Here is a 26,313-nt window from a genome sequence, read left to right on the forward strand (position 1 = left end):
TTGTGTGTGTGTGTGTGTTACATGGGAGAAATGAGAACATTTTATATTCTGGGGAGAAGGAGAGAAGGGAGGCTGGAGTTTTGGGAGGGAGGGCATGAGAAGAGGTGGGAAGGAATGGGATCTAGCATGTTGCTAGAAGGATCGGCCTTACACAGGTGAGGGCTACCTCTTTCCTGGGACAGAAGGAAAGTGGGTCTAAGTGCTGATGCATACATTCACTCATCTAGTCATCTAGTCATATTAACTCATTAAATATTTATTGAATGCTGTGATGGGCCAACATTACTATGCTAGGCGATGAGGATATAAAGTTGACAGTAATAAATTCAGTGCATATTTGCTGAGCTTCTAGAGACTAAGGACTATTTCAACAATAATAGCAGTACATATTGAGGATTGATCATGTGCCTGTTTCTGTTTGAAAATTTTTGCTTATTTTATTTAATCATCATAACGGTAGATGTTGACATTCTCACTTGTTTTTGATGATCAAACTAGGACAAAGGGATTAGGTAACCTGCACAAGGCCACATGGCTAAGAAGGAGCAGAGAGAGGTGTCTGCTCCAGTCAGCCTGTGGTCTGACGCCCACCCTTGTACCCATTGAATGTTTTGTATCAAGAAGCTTGTCTAGCCCAGCGGGAGTAGACAGATACACAGACAAATAATTAAAATACAGCAGATTTCTATTTCTGACAGTGTGGTTGACTAGATAATATGGAAACTCCTCTTCTATAAAATACTAGGAAATGCTGAATAAATGTAATAACAAACCTTTTTGAGATGCTAGTTGAGCAAGAAGGAGTGACAGGAAAACCGCCAGGGACCAAACACAGAGAGAAAGCTGAGAGCCAAAGTGGTAAGCGTGTGAATGGATGCGGTGGCAGCCTGGAGTGGGGAAGTGAGGGAGTTGCTCCTCAGGAAATTTAAGGGACTTGGACTTTATTGCCCAAGAGGAGATAGGAGGCAAGACCTTGGAACTGTGTTAGGTGAGAGTTAGAATTGAAAACCCCACATAAAGGCAGTGCCTTCAAGGCCATGCCCTCGGTGAAATGGGGGCTATAAAACAGCCCACTGAGGCCAGGTGCAGTGGCTCATGCCTATAATCCCAGCACTTTGGTAGGCCAAGGTGGGCAGATCACAAGGTTAGGAGATTGAGACCATCCTGGCTAACACAGTGAAACCCTGTCTCTATTAAAAGTACAAAAAATTAGCCGGTCGTGGTGGTATGCGCCTGTAGTTCCAGCTATTTGCGAGGCTGAGGCAGGAAAATCACTTGAACCTGGGAGACAGAGGTTGCAGTGAGCTGAGATCACATCACTGCACTCCATCCTGGGCAAAGGAGTGAGACTCCGTCTCAAAAACAAACAAACAAACAAAAACAACAACAAAAACCCAGCCCACTTATAGGTAGAGGGGATAACCTGGGCTCTGAGCTAGAAAAAAATAGTCCCCTGAGACTTTATAACCATGGACTACTCTCAAAGCATTTGAAATTTAAACCTATACTCTCCACTGGTCTGAGAATTACCAAGTTAAAACATTTGTATAGAAAGTGGTCACAGGCTGGTAATGCTCCTGAAGTTTCTGACAGAAGCAAAACAAAACTTTCAAGTCAACAAACAGTCTACCCTGGCCACAAAGGATTCCCACAGAAAAAGCCCCACTGATGATCAGCTTGCAATCCAAAATTACAACAACAACAAAGAGGAAAGCAACCCCTCCAAATGAGAGTCAGCAGAAGCAACAAACATCAGGATTAGACCCTGAGAAGGTACAGCTAATGGAATCACCAGACAGAGCTGATCACAGCACCATCTAGTCATTTTCACGCTGGAAGGATGCTGAGTCTGGGAGAATGGGCTCTGCCTGGAGGAGCCAGAGAAGGCCTCCCCTGGTCATGTTTGAGCAGAGACTGAAGAACTGGTAGGAGTTTGCCAAAGGAATCACCAGGGAGGTGGCTTTAGGCTTTAGGGTGATAGGGCTGTGTATTAGGGTTCTTTAGAGAAACAGAACCAAGTGTGTGTGTGTGTGTGTGTGGTGTGCGTGTGTGCATTTGTGTGTGTGTGTGGACAGAGTTTGAGGTTGACTGATTTTAAGGAATTGGCTCACATGGTTATGGAGACTGGCAAGTTCAATCTGCAGGGCAGGCCAGCAGGCTGGAGACCCAAGGAGTTTGCAGCTCAGGTCCAAAGGCAGAAGTCTGGAGACAGAATTCCTTTTTTTTTCAGGGACCTCAGTCCTTTTCTTTTCTTAAGGCCTTCAACTGATTGGATGAGGCCCACTCACATTATGGAGAGCCATTTGCTTCACTCAAAGTCTACTGATTTAAATGTTAATCATATAAAAATATCTTCATATAGACTGGTACTTGACCAAACATCCAGGCACTGTAGCCTAAGTCAGGTGATAGATAGATGTATGTGTATATAGATATAGACATATAGATACACACACATATTATGTATATATATAATATATATATACATAATATAATATAATATATATACACACACACACAAAATGAACCATCACAGTGTGGGACCTGATAGTCCGCATTCTCTGTGTTAATGGGGAGGCGGGGTAATCTGTGAAGGGGAAGAATATCAGAGTGGCTAGAAGGCTGAGGGGAGTGGGGACTCTGAGCTGGTAATGGTTAAGTCCGTGGACAAGGCTGCTGGACCACATGGGGGCCCAGCTGAGGGTGGAGGAGTGTGTGAATACATGCATGAACAAATAAAAACCTAATGACAGCCAAGGGCCTACTGAAGTGGCACTCTGCCACAGGGCAGGAGACGAGATAAACAAGAGGCTCAGTACAGATTAGATGTGTGTGTGGTGTCAGGTACATGAGGGCATCCAGCAATCCTTCCTTCCCTTCCCCTCCTCTGCCCTTGGCATCCCAGGGGTCAGTTTATCTTCTCAGCACTTGTAACTTATGTGAGTTGGTATTTAAGGAGGGCCTTGTGACATGGCTCCTTCTTGTCCACTGTCCTGGAAAACACCCTGGGCCTCTGTATTTCTTCTGCCTCTGGTCTACTGGCAAGCCCAGAGCTCTGGCTGTCAAGAGCCTGCCCTCCATTGAAGAATCTGGACTCATTCATATGAAACAGTACACAAGCCATACTAGAGGGCCCCCTTAAGTGGTGAAATGTCTGATGAGAGGGAGGAGGAGGAAGGACCTGAGAGACACAGCTGGGTTGGGCCGCAAGAGGACAGGGAATCAGGCAGCCTGGGTTCTGGTCCCGACTCTTCCCTTTATCACTGATGTGACTTGTGCAGAGTCCCTGCATCTCAGACCTTACAAGGGTATCTTAGGATCTAACATGTTCGTGAATACTGGAAGTGTTTTGGAAAGTATAAAACATGACCATAATGACAGGTACTATTTGGAAATGTTTACTACATGCATGGAACAAAGAAAAAGAGAATTTACAGTGTACTTATTGGGATGGGGCAGGGATGAGATTTTTCACATTATCGTAACTGGAAGACCTTGACTAATACCTCCCATATTCAGAGCCTGCGGTCGGCACTTTCTTTGCAGTTTCTTATTTAAACCTGATGACAATCCTACAATCCTGATGAGAACTCTTGATTGAGACCGATCAAATAACTTGCCTAAGGACAAAAACTAAGTGGTCTAGCTGAAATTGGAGTTTGTGAGAGCCAAGCTCGTGGCTTCCTTACCACATGGTGCTACCTCTTGGGGTATTTGCGAGATACTTTTATTATTACCACTGGGATCAGGCTGAGCCCTCTTTTGCCACCTGGTTGCTCCTAGAGCCTCCTCTGGCAGGCTGCATCCTGCAGTGCTGATTGGGAAGCCTTCCCTGAAAAGGCATCTCTCAGTTTGACTAAGGACCTGGGCACCTACGACCTTCTTAAAAGTGTTAATAACACTTAATAAACGTGGCAGAGAAAGGTCAGCCTCCCAGTGTTGTGCCAACAGGAGATAAACCTGCCCAGAAACATCTGCTCTCTGTTATTGTTGTGCAGACGCGACTGCAATGTCCTCTGATTAGCTCATGAATTAAGTGGAGGGAGGCAGTAAAACTGACTGCGTGCTCACATCTCTACCGCACCTCTGGGACCTCATGGGCCGGAGTGCCAGGTGGGGAGAGCTGCCAGCCCCAGGAGCTAGAGGAAGGGCTGTGTCTGCCCTCGCTCAGAGGGAAGCTGAGTTCCAGGGATTCTTTCCACCTAATGGGTGTTGGAGAGGAGTTGGAGTTCCTCATCTTTTTTGCGGGACCTCATCGGGAATCTCTGATTAGTAACCTTTGTAGAAGGGACAACGTCCATGTCTACTGCAGTCTTTGTCCTGAAGGCAGGAGATCACTGGATGCTCTTGGAGGGGCATTAGGTTGTCAGAACAACGTATTGTTTTGTAACAAGTTATCCCAAGACTTAGCAGCTTAAAACAAGAACCATTTGTGTGGCACACAGTTTCTGAGGGTCAGGAATGTGGGAGTTGCTTAGTGGGTGTTTCTGGCTCAGGGTTACTCTGACGCTGTGGGCTGAGGCTGCAGCCATCCCAAGGCTCGACTGGGGCTGGAAAGTCCACTCCCAAGCTCACTCAAGGTGCTGTCATCAGGCCTCTCGGTTCCTTGGTGCCTGTTGGCTGCAGGCCTTAGCACCTGGCCATGTGGATCTCTCCATAGGCCTCTTCACAGCAGGGCAGCCCGCTGTCCCCGGAGCAAGAGACAAGAGAGAGAAAAGCCTCCAGGCATGGAGGTGGCAGTCTCAGAAGCAGCATCCCATGACTTCTGCCATGTGCTGTTGGGCAGATCAACCCTTATCCATGTGCGGGGAGCTACAAGAGGAGTGTGAACACCAGGAGGCAGAGGTCATCAGGTATCCCTGCGGGCCAGCTGTGACAAACGCCTGGCAGGAACCTGTGCTGCTTGTCATGTAGGGAACTAGAAACGTCACCCACGGGTCTTCCCTCCCATTCTAAAAACACCGATGCAGGTTTCTTCAGCAGTCCCTTTGAGATAAAGTCCAGGTCCCTTTCAATGGCTTGTGGCCCCCCAATACCTCTAACACATTTTCTGCTCCTTTCCCTAGTCACCCCCAATCCCAGGTACACAAACAGTTTGGTATCATTTCTCTGTGGCCATGGACCTGCAGTTGCCCTTTTCCAACCAGTAGATTTCTATCCTACAACTTGGTTTAGCCATCTCCTCATTTGGGAAACCTTGCCGGTCAACTTCCCAGAAGGATGGGGGCTCTCTCTCCCAGTGCTCCAGAGTCACTTTGTACCCCTGCTCCAGCCCCCATCCATGTCTCACTTGGGAAGTATTGAGTGAATGCCCACTGTATGCCAGGCACAGGGCTGGGGCTGGGGGTACAGCAGTAGACAAAGCAGACACAATTCCTGCACCTGCTGTAGTGGGGGCTGATGGACAGACAAAGAAGCCAGGAAATGTGGAATGTGTTGGGTATTGATATGTACTAAGGACAAAAGGACAAAATAAGGCTGGGCATGGTGGCTCGTGCCTGGAATCCCAGCACTTTGGGAGGCTGAAGCAGGCCGGGCCGATCACTTGAAGTCAGACGTTTGAGACCAGCCTGGCCAACATGGCGAAACCCCATCTCTACTAAAAATACAAAAATTACCCGGGCGTGGTGGCACACATCTGTAATCCCAGCTACTCAGGAGGCTGAGACAGGAGAATTGCTTGAACCTGGGAGGTTGAGGTTGCAGTGTGCCAAGATCACACCACTGCACTCCAGCCTGGGCAACAGAGCCAAACTCTGTCTCAAAAAAAAAAAGTTTGAAATAAAGTAGAGCAGGTTAAGGATGAGCTGGGGCTGCTGTTTCCTATCCTGTACTCAGGGAAGGCCTTGCTGCTCAGGTGATAAGGACTGAAGACCAGTAGTAAGTGAGGCATTGAACTGGGAGTATATCTGGGAACATCATTCAGTGCCTATCATGTTATAATTATTTGCTTTTGTTTCCACACAAGTCTGTAAGTTCCTCGAAGGCAGGGACCATGAATACATCAATTATATCAATTTTATGTCAATTTTATACCTCCACTGCTTAGCATGGTAGAGGCCTGATGAGTGAGGAATGTGCTTTTGATGTGCAGGAGTTGAAAAGTGTCTTTGAGAGACAGGATCAGGACCACAGCAAACTTCCAGAGGCACTAGGATGCTGACTGGGGGAGAAACACGAGAGCAGATAAATTTGTTTTGTGGATTAAAGACTCATTCCTTTTCCATCCCTATGCCTTATAGACAGGGTGAGATGAAAATAAATTTAAATAAAGACTTTAGTCTGTATTTAATGATGTGGTTATTAGGCTGCATTTGGCAATGCATCACCTGACATAAAGTTTTAAAATCAGCTTTTTCAAACACTAAATTACCCTTTGGGTCTGCCAGCTCTAATGATAAATAAAGCAAAAGCTGACCTCGTTACCATCAGACTCATGGAGTGGACTAACATTTGGTAGATTAACCAGTTCTGGATGCTGAGAAATGAAGGCCACCAAATGACAGATGCTGATGGAGAATCAGGAGCTGGAGTCACATTAGCAGCCAAGTTCATTACATGGAGGTCGATGAGCCCTTGCTTCAAATCGATGGGGCCTCAGCCCTTCCTGCATTCTTAGAATAGGGCAGCCTATGGATGCCTTTGTTTGGCTCAGGCAGCTCTGAAGTGCCAGACAATACGAAGGCGAGGTGGGGGAAAGAAGACTCAGAACTGGTGTGAGGTGCCTTTGTGAGTCCACAGGGTGCAGAACTTCTCAGACTCATGGCAGGCTGCACATCTCAGGCCCCTTGCTGTTCAGCTGCCTGCTCTGAGAGCACCTTGACTGCTCTCCTGTTGGCTGGGGAGGTGAATGCCAATTAGTGGGACAGGTGCACCAGAACCTCAGCTATGGGTTCATTCCTTCATGAGTGAGGGGCAGGACTGTGAGAAAGATGTGATTGACTGGGCATGATTTCGTGTCCTCTGAGAAGTCCTGTGGAGGTGTGAGTCCTATGACAGAAGGAGGGGGTGCGGGGAGACCAACCATTCTTGGACAAGGTAGTACCCAGGCCTGTATGAACCAGGGTAAAGGAAGGTGAAGGGAGAAGCCTCCAGGTCATGTCTCTCCTTACCCTGAGAAGCCAAGCAGAGTGAGCTGGTGAGGAGCTGGGGGAAGGACAGCTGGTGGGTAGGTCCCTTCAGAGGGAAGGGCATTTCAGGATGGTATCCCCTTTAAAGGGCAAGTACCCTGGCATGGTGGAAGAAGAAAGCAAATTGGGCAAGTAATCAGTTGACTGCTAGCCAGGGGCAAGAAGGCCTGGGTGGCACATGTTGGCAACCAGGCCATTCTGGAACAAGGGGGCAGCTACATTTCCCAGCAAGAAGTCACAAGGACCTGTATTCAAAATCGTGGCGAAGTTTGTCAGGTGATTTAAGGACTCTTTTTTCTTTATCAACATCTCCAACATAATAATAAGAATAGTAATAAGAATAATAATGCCCACCATATAAGTCAGAAAATGTTGGTTTTCCCTCTACACCTAAATCATGAGGCAGCAGACTTCCTCAAATCAAATAATTGCTTCTCAATCTCTCTCCTTGCCTGTTTCCTTTCTCTTAGCTAGTCAGGTAGTATTTCTACATCACTCAGCACATGAAAGGGGATTTACTTTACAGAACACTCTACAAGCATTGTGATATGCTAGACAGAGCATTGGTAGAGCAGGAGAGCTGATTTTTAGTTTTAATTCCTCAACATGTCTGCTGTGTGTCCTTGGGTTGGCTTAATTTTTCTGGACTCCTGAATACTCATCTGTGAAATGGGAATGGTACTATTTTACTGTAATCTCCTAGATTATCATGAGGTGCAAATGAGACACAGGTGAATGTGCTTTGTAAACTATAAAATAGAACTTTTGGCATTTTAAAATTATTTTTAATTTTGGTAAAATAGATATAAAACATACTGTTTTAACCATTTTTTAGTGTACAGTTCAGTAGCGTTAACTCCATTCACATTGCTGTGCAACTATCGTCACCATCTGCCTCCAGAGCTCTTTTCGTCTTGCAAAACTGAAATTCTGTGTTTATTAAACAATAACTCTCCATTCCCTTCTCCTCCCAGCCCCTGGCAAACACCCTTGATGCCTCACATAGTGAAATCATAGTGTTTGTCTTTTTGTGTCTGGCTTATTTCACTTCGCATAATGTTTTCAAAGTTTCTCCTTGTAGCTTGTGTCAGAATTTCCTTCCTGTGTAAGGCTGTATGTATGTATGTATTTTGTTTATCCATTCATTTGTGGCTGGACATGTGGTTTGCTTTCACCTTTTGGCTATTGTGAATAAGGTTGCTGTGAACATGGGTGTACAAATATCAGTTTCAGTTCCCGCCTTCAATTCTTTTGGATATATACCCACAAGCGGTATTGCTGAATCATATGGTAATTCTAATTCTAATTTTTTGAATATCTGTTTTTATAGTGGCTGTACCATTTTACATTCCCACCAGCAAAGCACAAGGTTTCCAATTTCTCCACTTCTTTCACCAACACTTCTTATTTCCTTCCCTCCTTCCCTCCCTCCCTCTCTCCCTCCCTCCTTCCCTCTTTCTTTCTTCCTTTCTTTTTCTTCCTTTCTTCCTTTTTTCTCTTTCTTCCCTTCTTTCTTTCATCTGTTTCTGTTTCTTGGCTTTCTGTTTTTGTGTTTGTTTTTTAGTAGTAGTTATACTTCGTGTGAGGTGAGAAGAAGTCACAATGTTAGTCATTTATCCAAGTAATGATTTATTGATTTAATTATATTGGGGGACTGAAACAAAAACTGTGGGCACGTGGTCTGGCAATTTGTGGGGTTTTAAAAAAGTTTTTTTTATTTTTTTATTTTTTAGAGAGAAAGTTTCACCCTCTCACCCGGGCTGGAGTGCAGTGGTACAACCTTAGCTCGCTGTAGCCTCAACTTCCTGGACTCAAACCATCCTCCCACCTCAGCCTCCTGAGTTGCTGAGACCACAGGCTTGTGCCAATACACCCAGCTAATTTTTGTATTTTCTGCAGAGACAGGGGTCTCACTATGTTGCCCATGCTGTTCTTGAACTCTGGAGCTCAAGCAGTCCTCCACCTTGGCCTCCCAAAGTGCCAGGATTGCAGGCATGAGCCACCACGCCCTACCCCATCTGTGTCTTCACAAGCCCTCTAGGTGATTCTGATGGGCGCTCAAGTTGGTGCAGAGGGATACAAGCTGATGAAGCTGGGGGTGAGTGGGGGCGGTCTGTGGAAGCCTAGAATCAGGTTAGGGACTTTGGGCTAAGTTTAGAACCCTCCAGTGACTGTTCATCACACCTGGAATAAGACTCAGACTCTCCCCATGGCCCTTGAGGCGACGTGACAACCTGTGTGTCCCTGCTCCCTGCACCACCCCCCATCATTCTCTCATGCTTCCTTATTTTCTTTCTCTTTGTAGCACTTTTTTGCTACCTGAAATTATCCTGCATCTATTCCTTTACATGTGTCCTGTCTGCCTCCCCAGCTAGAGCATAAGGTCCTCAAGTCTGGGTCTCTGTCCTGTCCACCAGTCTATTTCCAGTGCATGGAACCAAGCCCAGCACCTAGTAGGCAGGTAGACTTTTTTATTCAGCGGACCCTGGGATGCTCTGAAGTGGTTCTGAATAGTGAAGCAGCCCCGTCAAGGGGTGCCTTCTTCAGGGACAAAGGGTGCCTTCTGTGGGGATTCCTCCTGTGACTGTGGGGTGTGGGTGCTGGAGCAGGAGGGCTCTGACATGAGGGAAAGTGGGGGCCCCAAGAGTTGAGTTGTGATGTGGAAATGGTCCACACCGGCGGTTCTAAGTTGGGGCAATTTCTCCCCCTCCCCCTCCCCCGGTGGACATTTGGCAGTATTTGGAGGTATTTTTAGTTGTCGCAACTGGAGAGGATGCTACTGGCATCTACTGTGTCCTCACAAGGCAGGAGGGCAAGTTTCTGCCTTCTGAAGAGTGCATGAGGCCTCTTTTATAAGGGCCTTAATTCCACTCATGAGGCAGGAGCCCACATGGCCTAACCACCTGTTAAAATCCCCACTGCTTAATACCATCACATTGGTGATGCCTGAAATTTGAAAAAAGACACATTCAAACCATTGCCCTAGCAATGCTGGTAAACTCCCTACAATGTACAGAGCAGCCCCCACCACAAAGAATTACCCAGCCAGTAGTGCTGAATATTTCTAAGTCGGCAGAATACGATTGTGTCCCTCTCCGTGCCTGTGGTTGTGACTTTAAATCTCTTTGGCAACAGAGTGGGAAGACCCCAAGGACGGGAGTTCCTCTGAGAATGTGCAGGCGTCCAGCTCCATTTCTGTGTTTCTGTTTTCTGCTTGGCGCTGCTTCCTGCTCTGTCTTGCTAATCGTGTATTTCTGTTCTCCCCCTTTCTTCCCTTCCTCCTCTTCTCTCCTGCCTTCCCCTCTCTTTCCTTCTCACCTTCCCCATTTCCTTCCTTCTTGTCTTTTTCCTCTTCTTCCTTTCTCCCTCTGCTCCCTCTCCCTTTGTCTCTCATTTAACAGCCCATTATGAAGATTTGAAGTTTAGTAGGTTTATGGTCTCGGTCCTTAATTTTTAGAGTGGGTAATTGCGTGGGCTCTACTAAATGAAATTTACTGTCTCTTTGCTTTCATGGCATATGGCGTCGGGATGGGACTGCTTTTTATCCCCTGCGGTGAGTGGTATTTCTTTCCCCTCGTCCCTCTATGCATTTTGAATATTCTGACAACAGCCAACTAAGCATCTCTTTCAGGCAACAGCTCTGGAGGAAATTCATCCAGGCAGCGTGAGTTTGCCCAGAAAAGAAGACCAAGGCAGGTTAGTTTCAAGGAAACAGGCAGGTTAGTGTTCATGAAAAATACAATGCATCATATGGGTTTCTGAGGGAAGACAGATCTGAGTGGTGTTTGTTTTGCAAAGTGCTTTAAAGTATGTTTGAGACTTCTGCAGATGACTAAGGATGCAGTGTGTCAGGGACGTCCCGGCCTCAGGGAGGCTGAGGGGACTGGGAGCAAGACAGGGTCCACACCTACATCCTAGATGTGGCTTCCACCAGGACTTACCCTATTTCCCCAGCGCATGGAACAGGGACCTGATATTAATACATATCTCTTCCTTTTCACCCTAGGAAAAGGGCAAGAGACAAATGATGAGAGATTATTGAATATTATTTGAAGGAATGATCACAGGGATATTCTGCTTTTGCCCCGGTGTGGGGCCCTAGCTTGGACTCTAAGCCCCCATGTCCTCCTGGATAAATACTCCCTGCCCTGTTCTGGCTCCTTCCCTGGGGGACGATGACAGTGAATAAAAAGCTCCATTACTTGTGCTTTGATCTCCTGGGAAAAGAGACAGATAACCCCAAGGTGGAAGCAATCAAAATAATGTCCCTCCAGATTTTTCTACCCATATTCTTGCAAAGAACTCAAAGCCATTCTAATCTGTCATTTTCTCCTGCTCGCGCTTTCCCTTGGGGTGGTCAAACCTCTAGCTCCCTTGGTACTTGCCAGTTCTGGTCGGAGGCTGGAGGGTCCTGTGTTGTAGACTCCAGTGGGCGTGACAGTCATTTATTCACAACTTTGGCTAAAACGTAGAGATAAGACCCTCAGTGGTGCTATGGCTTAGGGTCTCCCTGTGTAGAATCACGGAGGTGACATGATATAATGGTGATGTAACATGATGGAGATTGACAGGTGGGTCAGAAGACAGCATAGAGTGATAATGGCCTAGGGGTGAGTGGACTCTTGAGATGGCACCTTCCAGCTCTAGTTTCAGAGTCTGCCAGGCAACTAGCTTGTGATCTCCACCTTCCCTCCCCACCCCCACCACCGTCTCCCCAGTTCATCCAGGAGTCTTTGAGAGCAGGGACCAGAACTGCTTCACGTCTTCATGTCTTGTGTTCTCAACTGCATCTACCCCACTTGTGCCTGGCGCAAGGTCAGCGCTCAGTAAATGCAAGTCAAATTGAATTATCCCAGACAATGAAGCTGATCTGGGCTCAATCTCCCCTGTAGTTAACAGGCAGACCTTGCCTGGCACCTTTGTCTGCACTGGACCCATTAAGGCTCCCAGCAGCCTCCATCACTCCTGTCCCTTCTGCCTTCATTCCTGCTCTGTCCCATAAGTCGTCCAGAAGGCTGTCATCGGCAGCCATTAGACAAGACAAATGGGCAACTCCAGCCCTCTGTTCTTCTCCTCCAGCTTGGCTGTATGTGCATTGAGCCGTGAGACTGGATGTCCTGGGCACTGAACCGCCACAGTTGTGCATCTGGGCTAGCCAGAGCTGGCCAGTGGAGCTTGCCCAGATGTAGCTGGGGGCTCCCCATGACTGCTTTCAAAAGAGAACACATGGGGACCGTCTTCCTACCTGAAAACCTCTAGGGAGGTGAGCCGGTCCACAGAGAGCAAGGAACTATTTAAGGAGACTACTGGGAATATCAATCAGGTATCCGGAGACCTTACAAAGTGGCCATATATACAGGGCACTAAATGCAGATATAATTGCCGGTAATGCCAGGGACTTTATTCATACATTTTGTTCCAGGGGTCATGTTCTTTAGCTAATTGTGGGGGTGTGAAAGACGAAGGGATAGACCAAAAGGTGAACCTTGTGAAAGTCCAACAGTTAGCTCATATCAGGGTCAAGTGCTTAACGTGCTTGACATTTGCCTGGCTCTGTGCTGAGTCATATGGGGAATACGGGATAAGAGGAGATTCTGGCGGGGCGTGGTGGCTCACGCCTGTAATCCCAGCACTTTGGGAGGCCAAGGCAGGCTGATCGCCTGAGGTCGGGAGTTTGAGACTAGCCTGATCAACATGGAGAATCCCTATGTCTACTAAAAATACAAAATTAGCTGGGTATGGTGGTACATGCCTGTAATCCTAGCTACTCGGGAGGCTGAGGCAGGAGAATCATTTGAACCCTGGAGGCGGAGGTTGCGGTGAGCCAAGATCTCGCCATTGCATTCCAGCCTGGGCAACAAGAACGAAACTCCATCTCAAAAAAAAAAGAGGAGACTTGGCTCCTGCACTTAGGGTGTTCCCAGTTTAGGCAGCAGTCCCGAGGCACAGGGAAATGCTTCCCTGCAGCACCTGGGCAGCTTGGTTCTGTGCACACCTCCACTGGCATCCTCCCGGCTGCTCTGCGTGCATCTCCAGCTCACCTGACCTCTAGGCCCTTTTGGCACACACAGAGCCCCTACTCAGCGGGGAGGCCAAGCCCCTCACACTTCACTTGCCCTGTCAGAGTACGTCCTTCCAACCCACCTCCAGAGCAACTGCTTACTCAAGAGCGGCAGCTGCATTTCCCTCACTCCCCAGTGCAGCCTTCAAACGTGTCCCCCATTCTTGCCTGGTCCACATCCTCCCTGGCCTCGTGCCTGCCATTCTCATGGTGGGCTCCAGCCTTTCTCTCACCGCTGCCTTGCTCTGGGCCATCATCCTCAGTGCCTACGGGGCCATCCTGCTAGTGCCATTGTCTTGGGGATCCTCGGCTGCCTCCCTTCTAGTGGCCTTCTCTCCCACTCCACACCACCATCACAGCTGCACTCCGAGTCATGGCAGCCCTTGATCCTCTGCTTCTCAAACTGTACATGTCCAAATCCCACTGTCTGGTAACAGCATCTTACCCAATCTCACCATTGCATTCCCCTGCTCCCGCTCTTCTGCGTATCCCGGTATCCACATATTCCACACATTTACAGACTTGCTTTTCTGCTGGGGCTAACCAGTTGGACAGCTTTTTCTGGATGTGACTCCCTTTCCTGTCCCGTGGAAAAGGCCCAGCCCATCACCCACGCCAGGTCCCGATAGCACCTTCACTCATTAGTCCCCAGTCCTGCCCACCCACCTGATCACCTCCTACTCTTAGTTGTGACATCTGCCTGCCTTGCTTCTGTCTGTGCCCTGAGGCTGCTTTCAGAAACACATCAACATCTCTTCATTTCAACTGGGTCCAAACAGAAATGCATTTATATATCAGAGCAGCTATTCCCAGCCCTCCCCTGAAGCCACCTTCCCTATCTTTGTCAGTCTTGCTAGTGGAAGATAAAGATGAGACCTTTCCTCTTTTCAGAGAAAATAGAAGCCATTCAGCTCAGCCTCTCTCAACATCCCCCGCCCACAGCAAATATGTGTTTACAGCTGTATCTGTCAGCATTGGTTAGACCTACACTACCCAGTGCTGCAGCCATTAGTATTGAGCCCCTGGAACCTGGGTCCTCTGGATGGAGATGTGCTCTAAATATGAAATGCATGCTGGATTTTGAAGTTGTGGTATGAAAACAAGAATACAAAATACATCAGGGATTTTTATATTGACTAGATGTTAAAATCATAGTATTTGGCTAGGTGCAGCGGCTCATGCCTGCCATCCCAGAACTTTGGGAGGCCGAGGCGGGAGGATTGCTTGAGGCCAGGAGTTCAAAACAAACCTGGGCAACATAGTAGGACACTTTTTATAAAAAAAAAAAAAAAATACAAAAATTAGCCAGGTGTGGTGGTGTTTACATGTGGTCCCAGCCATTGAGGGCTGAGACAGGAGGTTTGCCTGAGCCTGGGAAGTCAAGGCTGCAGTGAGCTGAGATCACACCACTGCACTCCAGCCTGGGCAGCAGAGTGAGACCCTGTCTCACAAAAACAGAAACAGAAACAAAAACATAGTGTTTGTGAAATTTAGTTAAGAAAAATACTAAAATTAATTTTGTAATTTTACCTATTTCTTTTGACTTTCTTTTATTTTATTTTTTGAGACACAGTCTGGCTATATTGACCAGGCTGGAGTGCAATGGTGCGATCTTGGCTCACTGCAACCTCCACCTCCTGGGTTCAAGTGATTCTCCTGCCTCAGCCTCCCAAGTAGCTGTGATTACAGGCTTGCTCTACCACACCCTGCTGATTTTTGTATTTTTAGTGGAGACGGGGTTTTATCATGTTGGCCAGCCTGGTTTTGAACTCCTGGCCTCACGTGATCCGCCTGCCTCGGCCTCCCAAAGTGCTGGGATTACAGGCATGAGCCACCACACTCAGCCTCTTTTGATGTTTTTAAATGTGGCTACTGGAAAATTTAAAATGACATCTGTGCCTTGCATTATATTTCTATGGCGCAGCTCTGAGTGGGAATATAGGCTGAGCCACGATAACAAAGGGACCTGAAAATGCAGTAGCTCCAAGATCAAAGTGTTTTTCTCTCACACGTAAACCTGGAGGTAAATAGTCGTGGTCCAAGGGTAGAGGGTGGCAGGCGGCATTGCCATCAGCAGCATGTGGTCTCTATATGTTCTTGTTGTCATTATCAGCCAGCAAAAGAGGCCAGGAACACCCAGGGCAAGGAGATAACCTGGATGTTCTGGTCACTTTACTTCCATTTGCTAGTTCAGGTTTAGCCATGGTCTCCTGAGCTCAGGGAGGCTGGTCAGTGTGGTCAGAGCTGGGTGGCCATGCGTCTGTTTCAGATATAGGGTATCATATGATTAAAAGGAAAAGAAGGAGAAGGCACCCGTGGAGGGGGAGTTGTCCCTTCTCTCACCGCAGATGAGGCTGCACCTGTGCTCCAGCTTCCTTCCATCTGCCTTTTTGTAGGTCTTGTTTCAGAAAGTGCTCCTTTCTTCTGACTTTCTCTTTCCTGTCCCGCTGCCTCCTCTTCTGAGCCCTTCTCATCTTAATTTAAACACCCTTTCTTGGAGGGTGTGCTTTCCCCCACAGATTGTCCTAAGTACGCCCCCTCCCTTCCTAGACTGGCTGCTTGGCTCTCTCCATTCACTTCTCAGCTGCTTCTCCACCCGCTACCATCTACATGCTGCCTAACCTCTCCTATGGAAGGGCTCCTGCTAAAGTCCACAGTGACCTCCTAGTTGCTCAGCCTTGTGGAGAACGCTCAGTCCTTGTTTCATCTGACTGCTGTTCTCCTTAGATCCGCTGGACTAACCATTGCTTCTCGGTTTTTTCCTACAGTCTCCCAAATATTGAGTCCCCAGGGTTTTAGCCTGGTTCTTCTTCCTCTCCTGTTACTTACCACCTTACGCCAGACCTAAGTTGTCATTATCACCCTGAGCCTGGGGACTCCCAGGTCTCTGTGTCTCCAGCCTGGATCATTATCTGGAGAGCCAGACCAGTAATTTTTTCTGTTACTAACAGTGCGCCCCAAACTGAATGAATACTACACCAAAATCATCATCTTTACCCTTCTCCAAAACCAAAAGAGAACAGTCTTCCTCTCTTTCCCCCTGGATTCTTTATCTTGGTCACTGATATCACCATCCAAATTGTCAGTGAAGCCAGGAGCCCTCTTACCTCCCCCCAACCCCATTGATTTTGACGCTACTGGATTTATCTCACTAGAATCTGCCTCTTCTCTTTGATCCTCTTTCTCTGCCCCTCAATACCTGTCTCATTTCTCTTTCCTGGACTATTAGAATAACTCTCAAGCTGATCTTCCCAGCTTCTATTTCTGTTCTCACTCCAGTGTATCTATGAGAGTGATCACCCTAAAATGCAAATCTTATGATGTCATTACCTATCAGAAGCCCTCCTGTTGTCCCTCGGCACCTTTAGGACCATCAGGGCACCATCCCAGTTCCCCTGCAAGACACACAGATTCTTTATGCCCCAGCTCTTGTCCTCCCATCTGCCTCCCCTGCCGGGTGCTCAGGCCCCTCCCGCCGGCTGGGCCAGTCACCCACGGCTTCCTCATGCCTCTGGGACCTTCACACACTGGAACACACTTTGCTTCCTTGCTTCCCTGGGAAACTCACTTCCTTCCTTCAAGGCTGACTCTTGTGTAGAACCTGGCAGGTAGTAGTCACTTGACACATGTGCATTAGATAAATGCATGAGGCCTTCCCTAAAACTTGCCCCACCACCTAGAGTTTGATTTCCCTTTATCTGTACTTCCTTGGAGTTTTGCAAATCTCTCTATGGAACTACTTCATTGTACAGTTAAGTCTGGCTCTGTCCTCTGGCCCCAGGATGCCTTCCAGAGCCAATGACCCCATCTTAGTCACCTGTGATTTGACAGCATGTGAACACCTGGTTCATGGTGGGAGCATGGCAGGATTTTGTCATATCACTTACCGTATTGGGTTGTGGCTATTTGCTTATATGACCATGTCCTCCTCTGATCACTTTGAAAGCAGAAACACATCTTGTCGTTCTCTGCATACATAGTGCCTTGCTTAAGATAGGTTTTTAATAGGTATTTGATGAAATAATAAGGAAATGAATGATTGAATGAGTGACTGCATTACCCACGTCAATTAGAAAGCACAAGATTAAGTACTAAATGAATGGTGCACACAATACGTGCTGCGGAGGATTGGAGGAGGGTGAAAGTGTGGGCTGGAGCAGCTCAGTGCTTACCCGGGGCACGGTGGGAATGGGGTATGAGAATGAGGGTTATTAGGTAGGATTTGGACATGGGTTTGAAAGCTGAGAACTTTCCAGGAAGAGACCACTTGGACAAAAAAACAGGCCAAAGTAACATACTATATTCAGTTTGGCAAGGACGATCTAGATGTAGCTAAGTTGTGATATAATTCAGTAGGAGGTGAGTCTGCAAAGGCATGTTGGGGCCAGACTTGGAGGGCCTGAGGGCCAGGCAGGTGCATCTGCAGTGGAGAGTAGCTAGGTTGGTGCAAGAGAGACTGGAGGCAGGAGACAGGGTAGACGTATTGCAAAATGAAGCAAGGAGTGGCGGCAGTGGGAACAGAAGAGGGGCAGTGGGTGGGAGGCAGATCCCTCGGCAGTCTTTGGTGGGTGAGCAGATGGAGAGACTGTGGGGACAGGGAGAGTGCAAGGCAGCTCCGCCAGGGATTTGCATGAGGCCAACTGGTGCTATGAAGTGGAACTGGGAGGCCAGAAAGAGCCCCCAATTCTATAAAAAGATAATGGATTACGTTTGGGACACATAATTTGGACATTTCTTATGAGTAGCCAGAAAAAGGAGTCTGATGTGTAGATGAGAAATTGGGAGTGGAGATAGGGGTTTTGGAGTTATCTGCATAGGGCTGATGGTTGGAAATTAGTAAGTTCCTTAAGGGAGAAAGTACACAATGGAGAGTGGCCTGTGGACTAAATCCAGGGTGTAAAACTGGGGGACACTTACAACTAGGATTACATAGAAGAAGAAAGGGAGCAAGGGAAGAGGTTGGGGTGTATGAGAGTTCCGGTTCTTCCATATCCATGTCAGCAATTGGTTCGGTCAAGCTTCTTAATTTGAGCCATTCTAATAGATTTCTAGTAATATATCATTATAGTTTTAATTTGCATTTCCCAGTGACTAATAACGTTGGACATATTTTGACATGCTTGCTTGCCACCTATGCAACTTTGGTGAAGTGTCTATTCAAATCTTTTGCCCATTTTAAAAATTGGATTGTTTGTTTTCTTGTTACTGAGTTTTGAAAGTTTTTTATATATTCTGGATACAAGTCCTTTATCTGGCATGTGCTTTGCATATAATATTTTCTTCCCACCTGTGGCTTTTCACTCCGATCTTTTGAAGAGCATATATTCTAAATTTTGATGATGTCCACTTTACCAGTTTTTTTAAATTTTATGGGTTGTGCTTTTGGTGTCATATCTAAGAAATCTTTGCCTAACTCAAGGTCACAAAGATTTTCTTCTAGTAATTTCACAGTTTTAGGTTCTACATTTATGTCTATGGTCCATTTTTTGGTTAATTTTTGCATATGGCATGAGTAAGGATTGGGATTTCTTTTTTCTTTAATATACGGATGTCCAAGTGTTCCAGCACAATTTCTGAAAAGGCTTTTTTCCCCTGCTGTACCTTTGTTAAAATCAGTTTTCCACAAATGCTCAGGTCAAAGTAGTAATTCTGAAGGAAGGAATAGAAGTTGGCATAGAATCCCTCAGAAGCCAAGACAAGTTCGGCTCAAACATTCATAAAGTTCTCCTGTTGTCAGGTGAAGTCAAGGCATTGGGGATAGGAAGAATGAAACCCCGGAAGTTGAAGACCAGATCAATGATGGGTGTACATTGTAGGAGGCATGGGTTTCTTTGAAAACACATTGTTGTGCACTTGCTCAGCCTCTGTGTTCAGGGAGGGCTTTCTGAAGGAGGGGATGTCTGAGCCGAGATAGTCAGCGAGCAAAGATGAGAATGCAGTAGGAGGAGAGTGAGCAAAGGTGTGCAGGCATGCAGCAGCACTGTGTGTGTGTGCACGTGTGCATGCCTGCATGTTTAAGGGGTGCTATGAGTAGTTCACAGTTTCTAGAAAGTAGAGGGGGATGAACAGGGAAGCACAACATAAGGTTTGACAGAGTCAAGTCAGATCTTGTGTGCCATGCTGAGGAATTCCATTTATTTTGAGGATGGAAGCTTTTAGAGCAGGGCTTTACACTTCAAAGTGCGCACTTTGGCAGCTATGAGGGGGAGTGGTTGAGGAGCGCTAGGTGGTGCTCGTGCCAGCCTGGAGCAGGAAAACTAGATAAGAGTTAAGAGGCTGCAGTTAAGTCACTGAGATGAAAGGACTGAAATAGGGCGGTGGTGTTAAGACTGGAAAGAAGAGGACTGGTTTAAGGAATTTTGAGGAAGTACAACCAGAAACAATTGGAGACTGGTTTTAGGGAGGTGAGGAACTGGGTGAGGGCACGATGCCTGGGTAGCTGGTGCCGCTGTTAACTAAACTTAGGAATATAACAGGAAGAATGTAGGAGGGAAGAGGTGGGCTTACTTTGGGTCTTCAAAAGTTTGAGATGTTCTTCAGACATGTTCATGGAGATGTCATAAGGCTGTCGGATATAAGTAAAGCATACCCATGGAGGTGGCTGTGAAAGAGATCAATCAGGTATCTCCTGGGAGGACGACAAGAGGCCTCTGCAAAGACCTTGGGTGCACTGTCGTTTAAACGGGAGGCAGAAGAACATACCTGAAGGGAATGGTTAGAGCAGTGGGAGGAGAACCCTAGGAGACTAGTTTCATGGAATCCAAAGAGGTTGATTAAATGAGATAATGTATATGATGTTGTTAGGACAGCAGCTGGCAGGTTGTAAATGGTAATGCCAGCTAGTGATATAATTAGACAAGGAGTCAAAAGTTCACCAGTTTTGCAAAAATGAGTGTTGATGTTGACTTGGCAGATGCAGTTTGGGTGGGGTGGTGGGGACAGAAAGCAGAGTGCAGTGGGTCAAGGAAAACGTGGCATGGGGTGAAGTTAGCAAATGTTGAGGAATCATTTGAGAAGCCTGGCTTGCATTGAAAGTGAACAGAGAAAGGGGAGCCAGAGGCCACAGCTGGTCAGGGGAGGGTCTGCATAGGAGGGGCAGGCCTTAACTGTTAGCACAGGGGAACCAATGGACCTTGGGAAGGGGCCGAAGAAGAGGGTCTGTGGTGTGGGAGGAGCTGGCTGAGCAAGCTCCGAGGCTGGGAGCAGCCCAGCCTGGTACCCCAGGTGGGGATGAAGGTGTGAGTTGGTGGCGGGAGCAGCCTGCACAGTGGTGTGATTTCCTCCAGCAAGAGGGATGTCCAAGAACAAGGGGCTGAAGAATGGGACACCTCTGTGCCACGGAGGTGCCACATGAGTGATGCGGATGGGCTGTGGCTGGGCCTCCGAGAGAGCAAGCAGCCAGGGTCAGCTGGCAGCAGAGCTAACACGCTCCCCAAGGTGCAGACCATCACTTTTTCTTGTTAACACAGGGCTGTATCTGGCTGAGCCAAACGGCCACAGGCAGTGTTATAGATACTGCCTATAAAGACTCTCCAGTAAAACCTCTTTATTTCATCCCTTAAAAGGGTAAGAATTACCTTAGGGCATGGAAATCTTCAGCAGCAAGGCTCTGGAAGAACTGAGGGATTAAGGAGGCTGCTTTTCCAACCTGAGGGGTCACTTCTGGGCCATTGAGAATTTGTGGCGGGAGGGCCAGCTCCAGTCCACTTTACCTACAGAGCAGGAGGAGCGCAACCAGCCCCGGGGGACCCTGGAGGTCTCTGGAGGGTCATCCACCCGGTGGACCCCTGGGCATGGGAGCTGCTGTCTGTCCACACATCGCCTAATGCTGACTACAGCATCGCCAGGCACCACGTCTACTACTGGCTGTAGGGGATGAAAAGACAAGTGGCCTTGAATTATTCATTCATTCACTCAATAACCATTCATTAAGAGCCTGCTCTGTGTCCAGAATCGTGCAGCTACGGAGATGAATCAGGTGTGGTCCTCACCCTCAAGGAGTGGAAAAGATAGACAAATCAGCATAATAAAAACTCAGAAATGGCTTGTGTCTCATGAAGGGTGCAGAGGAATTTCTGTGGGAGTTCAAAGGAAGGGGAAATTAATTTGGGGTGGGGAGTTTGGGAAGACTCAAACGGAAGAGGGATTACTCTGGGTTTTTAAAGTACAGCCGTCTCTTGGCATCCACTGGGGACAGGTTCCAGGACCTCCCTCGGATACCAAAATCGGGGACACTCGAGTCTCTTGTGTAAACTGTGCAGTATTTGCATATAACTTATGCACGTCCTTCTGTATACTTTAAATCATCTCTAGGTTACTTCTAATACTTAATACAGTACAAATGCTCTGCAAATAGTTGCCATACTATATTTTATTGGTATCGTTTTTATTATTGTATTGTTATTTTTAATTGTTTATTTTCCTGAATATTTTCAATCCATGGTTGCTTGAATTTGCAGATGCAGAACCCACAGATATGGAGGGTGGGTCATCAAGCAGTTGAGGGAACTCACAGGTACAGAGAGAAGGATAAATACTCCTCCAAGGCAGTGTGCAAAGAACAGCCTGTCAGAGTGGTGGGAGTTTCTCAGAAAATCCGAGGAGAAAGAGAGCACTATGGCTAGGGGGTCAGGGAGGGCGTCCTGAAAGAGGTGTCTGAGGGAGAGAAGAGCCCTGGTAGGGAAAGGGGGGACAAGGGACAGGGACAGCATTGGCAAAGGCATGGAGGAAGGTTAATGGGCCAGTCCAGGCCTCTGCATGGAGGCTTTGTCACCTTGTCGGGGTGGAGGGGCTGCTGTGACTGCAGAGGTATGTGGAAACCAGACAGGACAGAAAGGGGCCTCAGCCGTGCCAGAGACTCGACTGGGACAGCTCTTCACATCCTGTTGTATGTCTCTCCCCTGCTTGTGGGTTGACCTTAAATCCCAAAAGGCTGTGCTTCATCAGTTTTCAGCACATCGGAAAAGACTCAACTGGGACAGCTCTTCAGAGAGTGGGGATGTCCTGAGGACGTTGAGCAGGCCAGTGGCTGTATCCCACTCCGGGTCGCCATGGCCACACTGATTGGGGTGAGCTGGAAGGAACTGCAGAGGGAGGAGTCCCCTCCAGCGTTGACACAAGCATGGGATGAGAACATGGAGAGGAGCTTGGGGGGGTGAGAAGGTCACAATCAAGGGGCTCCCCTTTCCTTGGCATGAGCCTTAGCGCTCAGGACTGGGCAGGGGGTGAAGTGCTTGGGGCTCATGGGGAGAAAGGCTCAATGGTAATGCAAGGAATCCCGGCTTCCTGGGCATGCTGGAGGCATCATGAGTCCACCTGGGTTGGACGGGTCGTACACTGAGGCCCCATGGATGGAAAGAGGGGGAAGCCCCGAGTCTCTGAATGCTTTTCCCCATCTCAGTCCTGCCCTTACTGTAGTCTTAGACCTCCCAGCCTCACTGTGGCTCAGGACTTCTCTGCAGGGCAGTCCCCGGGACTGGAGGATGTGCCGGATCATATTGTTCCTCATTAGGCAGCAGCTGGGACTCAGAGCGTCCTAGCCCAGCCAGGCAGCCAGGCCTGGGGGACGCAGCGCAAGCCGTGAGCATTCACTGCACATTAAGTCTTGAGCAAGCGGCTCTCCTTCATCCATCTGGTCCTCCCTCCTGGGACTACTGAGGAAGCGTGCTGTTTGGTAACTGCCTGTTGAGGACGTGCTTCTCTGGTGTCTCAAGAGAGCCTGAGCCTTCACCTTGTCATTGATGTCCACAGCTCTAAAGTGCGGCTACCTGTTGTCATCCTAATTATTCTGATCCTCATATGTTTCATGCCAGCCAACCACTGGTTGAGGCCGTTTGCAGCCAGACATGAATCACTGTTGAAAACATAATGAAAAGTAGTCCCTGAATGGCACAGGTGTTGGGAGGTAGAGAGGATGGGATTTTAGATCTTAGCGAGTTGGCGATGACCAGCCTGATAACTTTGAGCATAGAATTCTGCATTAGATGCTGTGGGCAGGGAAAGAGGAATGGGGTGATACTCCCATTAATATAAGATTCCCACGTTCTCTATTTCCCACTTGCTTGTTATCTCTCTGTCTCAAGGTGTGTGCAGTGATGCTCTGTGAGCCGACTGTATGGTGTTACATGGCAGACTGGCGTCCAGGCTGCCATAGCAAAATACCACAGACTGGGTGGCTTAAATGGCAGAAGTGTTTCTCAGTGTTCTGGAGGCTGGAAGTTCAAGACCATGGTGTCAGGCAGTTGGTTCCTGCCTGTGTGGACTGTCTTCCTGGTTTGCAGACAATCATCTTCTTGTTCTGTCCTCACGTGGTGGAGAGAAAAAGAGAGTGAGCTCTGGTGCCTCTCTCTTTTCTTTTTTTGGCGATGGGGTCTCGCTCTGCTGTCACCCAGGCTGGAGTGCAATGGCGCCATCTCAGCTCACTGCAACTTCTGCCTCCTGGGTTCAAGTGATTCTTCTGCCTCAGTCTACTGAATAGTTGGTATTACAGGCACCCACCACCACGCCTGGCTAATTTTTGTATTTTTAGTAGAGGTGGGTTTCACCATATTAGCCAGGCTGGTCTTGAACTCCCGACTTCAGGTGATCTGCCCGCTTTGGACTCCCAAAGTGCTGGGATTACAGGTGTGAGCCACCGTGCCCAGCTTTTTTTTTGCGGGGGACAGAGTTTGACTCCGTCACCCAGGCTGGGGTGGGGTGGCATGATCCTGCTGGCTCACTGCAACCTCCACCTCCTGGGTCACGTGGTTCTCGTGCCTTAGCCTCCCTAGTAGCTGGGATTATGGGCACACACCATGCCTGGGTAATTTTTTTTGTATCTTTAGTAGAGACAGGGTTTCACCATGTTGGCCAGGCTGGTTTTGAACTCCTGATATCAAGTGATCCACCTGCCTCAGCCTCCCAAAGTTCTGGGATTACAGGTGTGAGTCACCAGTGTCTCTTCTTGTAAGGACAGTGATCCTATCAGATCATGGTCCCATCCTAATGACCTTATTTAACCTTAGTTGTGTCCTAAAGACCCTATTTTTTTTTTTTTTTTTTTTTTTTTTTTGAGGCAGAGTCTCACTCCATCACCAGGCGCCAGGCTGGAGTGCAGTGGCGCGACCTCAGCTCGCTGCAACCTCCACCTCCTGAGTTCAAGCAATTCTCCTGCCTCAGCCTCCCGAGTAGCTGGGACTACAGGCGCGCACCACCACGCCCGGCTAATTTTTTTGTATTTTTAGTAGAGACAGGGTTTCACCATGTTGACCAGGATAGCTAAAGACCTTATTTTTAAAGGCAGCTGCATTGGGGTGGGGCTTCAATATATGAATTTGGGGGGACCCGCTGAAGTCTATAGCACACTCTTGAATGCTGACTTTGCCAAAACAAGATGGGAATAGATGGCACTGCTAGGCTCCAGAGCAGACCCTTTGGTGTGTGCTGCCTCCTGTGCTGCAGGTGTAATTGCAGCCTTTGTCCACTGATGAGGCAGAGCCAGGCCCAGCATGATGCTGAAACATGAACAACTACATCAAAACATTCCGAGTTCCGAGCCACAGGGGGCGTGCACATTTTCTGAGAGATTATTTTACTACTTTATTTATCCTATTACAAGTGATTGTTAAATAGTAGGTCGTAGATAGAAACGTTGGTAACAGTGAGCTCATTTGGTCCAAAGGGAAGGATAGCTGCCTCCACAGTCTAAAAACCATCTCACTGGGGTGTAGGAAGGACAGGGAGAAAGAAGGAGGGGAAATTACCTGGGTGAGTTTTCAGAGGTCCAGTGGCAAGCCTGTTGGCTTCCGGGAATCAGTTGGCAAAGTCCATGCACACCTGGGGTGATTAGCCACCTGTAGAAGTGGTCAGAGCACCATACATGTGACTGAAGAGCCTGGGAACACTTAAATCACCCCCACACCCCCACCTCAGGGAAGCAAGACCAGAATGAGAGGGTTGGTGAGAAACCAAGACAGTCACACTGAGTAAATGACATTTAACTTCTATTAGTCAATGAAGTAATGCATGTAAATAAATTCACAAATCAAGGAAAAATGCTTTGCAGTATTCTGTGTCCTGATTTTTTGTTTGTGGGGTGGATTACAGTGAGTATGGAGCAGTCCCCAGTAAACACACTGTAGAACCTATGTCTCTGTGCCCGAGCAGACATTCAAGGGCCACGTGTCAGGAAATTTATGTGGCTTGATTCCCCGTCTGCTTTTCTGGGTTCTCAAGCTCTGAAAGATAAGGTTGATATTTCTTTTATTTCTATAAATATAATGGCTTTATTGAGATATAACTCGAATACCACATAACTCACTTAAAGTGTATAATTCAGTGGTTTTTCATATATTCACAGAAAGTGCAACCATTATCACAGTTTTAGAAACATTTCATCACCTCCAAAAAGAACACGGCATGTGTTAGCAGACACTCTCCATTTCTTCTAACCCCAGGCAACCACAAGTCTTTCTGCCTCTGTGGATTCAGCTATTCTGGACATTTCATATGCATAGAACTGTTCAGTATGTGTTTTGTGTGTATGTCTAGCTTTTTAAACTTAGCATAATGGCTCGTTTGTTTCTTTGTTTTTTGAGATAGAGTCTCGCTCTGTCACCCATGCTGGAGTGCAATGGCGCTATGTCAACTCACTGCAACCTCCGCTTCCTGGGTTCAAGTGATTCTCGTACCTCAGCCTCCCAAGTAGCTGGGATTACAGGTGCCATGCCACCACACTTGGCTAATTTTTGTATTTTTAGTAAAGACATGGTTTCACCATATTGGCCAGGCTGGTCTCGAACTCCTGACCTCAAGTGATCAGTCTGCCTCACCCTTCCAAAGTGCTAGGATTACAGACATAAGCCACTGTGTCCAGCCACACTTAGCATGATGTTTTTCATACTGTAGTGTGTATCGGTACCTTTTATTTTTTATTGTTGAATAGTATTTCATTGTATGGCTAAACCACATTTTATTTATCCATCAATTGATGAACGTTTGTGTTTCTTTTTGGCAATTATGAATAATGCTGCTATGTAGTTTTGTGTACAGTTTTTGTGTGGACAAGTTTTTCATTTTTCTGACACCTCCATCAAGAGAACTAAGAAGCTCTGTAGCTAGATGTATTGAGAGCCTGCTGTGTGC

The 26,313-nt window shown here is 47.5% G+C and overlaps 1 protein-coding gene across 1 annotated transcript in view; it reads left to right on the forward strand.

The window, feature by feature from the left end:
- GRIK4 (glutamate ionotropic receptor kainate type subunit 4) overlaps nt 1-26,313 on the forward strand; it is a 388,236-nt gene that overhangs the window by 168,792 nt on the left and 193,131 nt on the right. The window lies entirely within an intron of this gene.

The sequence above is a fragment of the Aotus nancymaae genome, unplaced genomic scaffold (genome assembly GCF_030222135.1).
Source record: "Aotus nancymaae isolate 86718 unplaced genomic scaffold, 86718_ANA_hifiasm-v0.15.2.pri h1tg000012l, whole genome shotgun sequence".
NCBI classification, from domain to species: domain Eukaryota; kingdom Metazoa; phylum Chordata; class Mammalia; order Primates; family Aotidae; genus Aotus; species Aotus nancymaae.